Raw genomic sequence first — 7,182 nt, forward strand, 5'->3', positions numbered from 1 at the left:
ACGCAAGCCAACATTCCTTGCCATCTCCACAAAGAAGTCGATAGCCGTTTTTGCAGCCAGGCAGTGTTGTTTCATTACGGTAGTTAAAAATGACATAGTCGCTACCTTTTTTGGACGCACTCAAATTGCAGCGGAGAAACACCACGCGAGCTCAATGCACCAAAGAATATCATTGGTCCGTTTATGTTCTTAATTCGTAACTCCTTTAATGCCGATCTTCACCTCTTCGACAACTCATACCGACTCACTCAAGATATTCATGCACGAGGCTGTCTGCATACTTAAGTACGACGTCGCTCGACAGTACCGTAATTGCCATAAGGAGTCCGATCGCTTACCAGTAATTAACCTGGTCCCTAATATTTGCTGATCTGGTGCGCCACACATGCACCAAAAGCCTCTCTCAATCCACAAAATATGTGGTAGAACTTCAAATTACTGTCTACCTTGTTGTACTATCGTCTTTTGTTGCCCGCGAACGTGATAATTCTTCCTACAGCACTATCAAGATTTCACTATGACGCTGAAGTTGAAACCTTGTCATGTACCCAATACAGCGTATGCTGACTATCGAATAAAAAACCAAACACCCTACTCGCTGCGACGAATCCTGGGCCTTGTTTAATAGGCAGATCGATGCAACGATGGAAAACCTCAACTTGCATTATGAATGGCCGGCTTCTAATTGAGTTTTCGCGGCCAAAGTCTATATATCTATTGTTCATGTGCTCTTCCAAAATATCCCTTAACCAAATTTCTTACAAATTTTTCAACGTCTTCAAAAGGGTATCTTACTGATTCGCGACATTCAATGAAAGTATGAATTCGGAAAACGACGCGTACTTTTAGCAAGCCCAAACAAGTGTCAGTTAAAATACCACCATCTGGAGAGATTTTCAAGGTTCAGAAAGTGTCGGCAAATGTTAAACTCTCGTGAGAAATGTTTTCTTATTCAAACTAAGGCTTGAAGGGAATTTGGGATGTAATTTGGAGGATTGGTCTAATTGATGCCGGGTCCAGTGATAGCATGTGGTGGTTTATCCCGGGCATTCAAATGAAGTAATAAGGTAGCTTTATATGGATTGCGGACTACAATGAGAATGGCGACAAAAAGGTCCGCCAGGATAAACTTTGATTTGCGACCCGAAATAGCAGGCAGATAAGAGTAACTACCATCTGTTACCGCACTACTTAAAAAACTCAACATTCAGCCTGAGATTGTAAGTAGTGGTTGTATGCGGTCGATGAGAATGTGTGGCAACCAGTAAATAAGGTTTGTTGTGTTTGTTATGCACGTGTATACAGCAGTACGCAACACGTTAGGCAAAAATATTTATGCTGCCTAAAAGTTTTCGAGAAATTACATCTGCCGGAGTAAGCTCCAGCGAACTGACGCTGGCCGAAGGAGGCCGAAATCGGTTTTGCCAAAACTCTCAAGGTTTTCAAAGTAACGAATCTCAGGGGCAATTACTCTAGTCCGTTTGCAAATCCCAGTATTATGATGGTTATATTATTTTGACTAAGTGAGCACACTTTCAGGGTTATCATTTAGAGCCGATTCGCGCTTACCCACCAGTTTAAGAGTTGAGCACGAAATGGAATCTTAGCAAATCCTAAAGTCTGACAATGTTCTCCAAAAGAATGATAACGTCTACAGAATATTCGCTGCATATTTCACCCAGGCAGATATTTTAATGAAGTCTGTCTCCTCACTTTGTTCAACTAACTTTGAGACAACCGTTCTTTGGAAACTTCGCCTTCCGTTTAGTATAACAATGGAAGTCAGTTGGATGTATTGGGCGGTAGCGATGCGTGTATGCACCTCTGCGAATGCTCCTCATTCTCACGTTTTACGAACAGTCAATAGGAAATGCAGCGTTCCCAAATAGATGCATGTGAATTATCAACAACGGTTTTTTCGAGGGAAATAATGACGCCCTTTAGGTGCAACACCCAAAACGTCCAATGACATCGCCTGAAAGTAGGTGAAATCATTACCCTTCGTCAAGGAAACTCTTCACGCACTCTCGCACATATTGGCTTTCTATAGAATTGCTAGGTCCATGTCACTGCGCGACGGCGACTGAGGCCTCAGCTATGCATGAGAGCTCAAACGAACGGCTAAAGGCGATCCTTTGTACTCATGATTGTACGCGTTGTGGCTCATCTCGGCCATCTGTAATAAATACTGGGCCCACATCTATCCATGTCGCTGTTTATTAGGCCTCAGTCATGCAAGATAGCCTAACCAAACGGTTGAAGACTGTCTGTCATCATCAAGTTCACGTGGTTACTCTGCCACACCCGCGCGTAAAAATCATAAAATCACTATTGGTGAAATGCCTTTATTTATTAGAACGATTGATAAGTCATAATAGGTAGTCACCAGCCTTCGGTTTCCGTAAACCAGTTTTACGTTAATGTTTGCTTTTTTAATCCTCTAGGTTTTCATAAAATTTAGGTATATATTTGGAATTGAAGTTAAATGGAATACTTTAAGAGGAGCGATCAGTTACAGGGGACCAAAACTAGCAGGATGAAGACGGAAAAGGCCTTCACTGCAGAGCATTTTCAGTGTGTCTGAGATGGCAAAGATTTTCCCTCTTTAACAAAATGCTGAAGAATACGGAACAGCAGGTTTAAGAACATGAGAACCTGAGTCTGTAGGTAGTGTCCAAGAACGGAGCCCAAGTTGTTGAAAGTGCCACTGCGGTTGATTATGGGATATCCTTAAGTTATGTTCAAGGATTGTTGGTTGTTTTGTTTAATAGGCTACATCGATCGCACGTTAAATTAGAGTGAAGTTATGATTCAGCGCCCTAAATGAGCGGATTCAATACCAAGTGCCCGCTCGCTGTGTCCTTTTTACGGTCCCATCTATGAGCACATGTAAAAAAACGCGTGATGCGCTAAATTCCAGTGATCTAGCTGTTGTTTTAGCCCGCGATCAACTTACGTACATCTTGTTGTTTTCAGCATTACGCATGATACATGCATCTTGACATATAAATATCATTGAACGTACGGATTCTTTGTTATCGACAACGTGGGCAATTAAGCAAGTGGCAAGTTTTCTTTCATAACAGTGAGACTTCTGAACACTTTTACCTAAGATGCGCAGTCCATTATATGATTTTTCCTCCAGAATCCTTCTTGCATACTAATGTCTTTTGGAAAAAGAGAAAATAATTGACTTTCTGTTATGTCTTTACCGGTGGAACCAATAAAGCACCACCAATAGTTTGAGGGGGGTGTTTGTGTATTTTTCCGTTTGTACATCGCAGACAACATGTGTCAGGATCAAGGGCCAATGATAAGCGTTGGATAAGGCTGCCATGCAAAGCTTTGTCTGCACAACCATTGTCTCACATAGATGCAGACCTGACAGTCCCGAGAATCACCCAAGTCATCAGCAACACGCTGTGTTATCACAATGAACGGCAATCTTTGATCTTATCTTCTAGAAGTGTTTTTGTGCTTTACGACGAAAGCCAGTTAGAAAGATATGAGAGTGATGTTTTTTTGATAATTTGAATTAGCTGAAAAACACGCTGTGTTATCACAATGAACGGCAATCTTTGATCTTATCTTCTAGAAGTGTTTTTGTGCTTTACGACGAAAGCCAGTTAGAAAGATATGAGAGTGATGTTTTTTTGATAATTTGAATAAAAATAGCTGAAAACGCCGCATCGGCCGGCGACTTGCTGTGCGTAGCTGCAAACAGGAATCATTCATATACGTGCACATGAATTTGACTCGGATCATTATACCGACCGCAAAAAAAGATTTCCGAGAAGGTGTGTTGTGCCAAGGTTCGCCAAACAGACTGGTCTAGCCTTTTACGCCTAACGAGTATGTCGCACACAAACCTTATTTAGTTATCCATCTGAGTGGAGTTTGCATCGGATTTCTTGTGAATTTCATCGCCCATTTATGGAGCACCGTACAGCATCAAGATATGCTCAGACTTGACTTCATGCCTCATTCCGCAAATTGATAGTTCCAGACAGATCGGCGTTGGCTAGCGACCTCAAAAATTTGATCATCTAAAGGAACTTCTATGGGCAACATGTCGGTGCGACATGACTGAACTATCTCCATATAGTGTAGCAAGAGGTTTGACACAAGTTCAGCTTGCTGAGATGGCCTTTTACGCACATTTTCTACGCTTGGTCGGGAAACAGTCACAATCAGGTGAACTACGGACAAGCAGCGAGACTGCGGGTGGCAGTCACGGCTCCGATATTGGGAAGTCGTACTTAGCTCCATCGACAGCCTCGGACACGAGCATCACCACTTAGTCTGTTGGGTTGTCAGGGTATTTAAGCTTGAACATCAAAATTTACGCAATAATACGATATTTCATTTTTGTGACCTATGAAGAATTTGTGCAGAATCATCGTGTGGCTTGAAGAAATTTATAACTTGTGTTCACTCGTGGGCACTGAAACAGTGTTTTCAAGTGTTGGTACTGTTAACACTCCGTATTTGTCGAAAGTATAAGGCATTTTATTATGTTGTCTCCGGGGCCACATATTTCTATATGAACTGATGTGAGTGCTGTCGACACAAATCAGTGCTGCATAAAGGGCCATCCGGTGACAACGTATTGACTCGCAAATGAGGTATTTATTGTGCGGGTACATTTCGCATAAGTAAACAACGAGAAACCATTCGTGACGTTGCGGCAGTGGCATCAGCTTAAAAGTTGTGACAGAATAAGTCCAGCAAGGACCAAGGATAATTTTGGATCCATCGAGGGCACAGGATGGTTCTTTGCCGCCACTCAAATAGGGCAGTGTGTGCTGTATATGGATTGCAAAATTGAAATGGGCAAAGTGTGGAGAAAGTTATGGTGCGGAGCAGTGGGAATTAAGCTAGACGGCGGCACGAAATAGTGGGCCGACAAGGGTGGTTACAATCTGTAGCTACTGCAGTGAAGCATCATCGCATGATTTAAAAAACGAGAATCGACATTTAGTTGGAGCCATAATGGAATCGATGATAACGTATGTTGCCAAATGTGAACGTGAGAAAAATGCATAATATAAGCGAGGAATCAATGAACTCGTAGCTAGTTGGGAAGTTTTTGATGAAGCTAGGCGGGCGCATGGGTGAATAGCCCCAAGAACCGTGGTTGAAGCGCACACGACTTTGTAGTTACTTCGTGCAAGATAGTTGGCTGGCGGGCATTTTGTTTGATGGTACTATGTGGCGAAGATCGCTAAAGCTGCAAACAAAGGCAAGTTATCATTCACGGGCTACTGGGAACAGTAACCTATGCACAAGGGATATTGATGGCTTTCTTATATTGCATGCCAAGCTGAAAGAGGCGCTAACCGACCGTGTTCCGGCAGCGGAACCAAGATATATTGAGGCGTTTGGTAACCGTTGTTTCAGAACCATGGCTAATATGGATTGGTGTCAAAGAATCCGCAACAAGGCATGTCAGAAGGTCTCATGGGTTGCGCTTATCAGGTTACAATAAAGGCTGTATTTTTGTGTGGTTGAGAAACATAAACTCAGCTAATAGATGATTCTGAATGGCTGCAGGTTTTTTACCATCTTTTTCTCAGAAGCATTCCTAATTTCGAATGGTGCCAACGGATTTGTAACGCGAAGATTAGAAAACGGATATTTGGTTGTGTACAGACACCTTTTTCGAATGGTGCCAACGGATTTGTAACGCGAAGATTAGAAAACGGATATTTGGTTGTGCAGCAGACACCTTATTCGCGGAAAACATCAAGAAACGTCAACTATGATTATTCGACCGTGTTTTCCGTACGCATAAATATGGTCTACCGGGACCGATTTTGTTATGCCTTCTCCAGTTTGTCGCAAGTCATGAGAAAGGAAACGTGTGACTTCGCAGAAGGACGTGAAAGAGATTTTTGGTGATGCGCACCTTCAAGCATGGGATTCCTGCTACTCTGCCTGCACTTGGCTGGAAACTTTGCGACAAATACCGGCTAATCGGTATCAATGATAATCCTACTGTCAGTTTCCAGAATTCAGTTTGATTTCTCAGCTATAAACCTTGTACTATATACGAATTGTCTCCAGCCGCAACAGATTCGATCACCGGATAGCGGTAAAATGTGTGATATATAGTTAAGCACGGGAGTGACCCTATTTTTAGTTAGTTCAAGAGCGAGGTACTTACGCCTCAAAAGCAATAGCTTTGAAGTTCAAGTGACATATGGTGCAGTTCGGCCATTTCTCTGAATGTCACTGACCAATCAGAGACATATCGTATGAGTAGTGCCTGACTTAATTGTCCGTGTGTTCAGGTGGCTTCGACAAAGCTGTAGAGATGGAAACGCGTGCCGATACTTCGGCATGGCAAGAGAGTAAGATTAGGCCCAAATCCGTATGACGGACATGAAGAAGTGCCTCAGGGTTGCCTAAACGGGGTGCGGATTTGAAAGTGTCTGAGATGCAGACGCTTTCCAGCTATAAACGGACGCTGAAGATCACTAATGGTCGCTTACAAACCCAAGCATCGGTGCCGGTGGGTGGATCTAGAGCGGATCTCCAGGTACTGCTAAGATGTCTGAGCACTTTTATCAGAACATCGAGTGGATTAATTTGAATATACAATTTTTCCACAGATTCTTCGTTGAGTGAAAGTTGTCTACTGAAAAACAAGCGGGGGAAAGTCCATTATGTTTGTATTATTCAATAAATAAAAGCACTCCGCTTGAAATTTCTGTACAATTTTTAAGCGCAGGTATGGCAAAGAAACAATGTGCACTGTCGTGAAGATGAAGTATCATTGGTTCTTGGTTAAGGCGGCCATTTATTGTTGAGGACTCATAGTTGGTGTCGTACATATACACGGGTCCAGAGTTACGATAAGCGGCCAAGGTGAGCGACAACGCGTGCAGCTATCATAATGGCCACAAATGGTTAATCTTATTTTCTTCAATGCAGATAAATTCTATTACGTGTTCCGGCTAAAGGGCGTGATGGATAAAATAACTTTGTGTTAGTATTTCACAAGCTGGTACATCGCAACGCTCCATTGTCTAGTGACTAGTTGTGAACATCTGGAAATGAGGTTAATCCATAGATATTACACTCGAATCGCTGCTGGCAATGAACCGAAATGAAACGAAACCAAAACCTCAAGGTCAGGTGTTGTAGATTTTTTCCCATTATTCTAGCCCATCCATAGGT

This window comes from Opisthorchis viverrini (assembly GCF_000715545.1).
Source record: "Opisthorchis viverrini unplaced genomic scaffold opera_v5_10, whole genome shotgun sequence".
Taxonomy (NCBI): Eukaryota; Metazoa; Platyhelminthes; class Trematoda; order Opisthorchiida; family Opisthorchiidae; genus Opisthorchis; species Opisthorchis viverrini.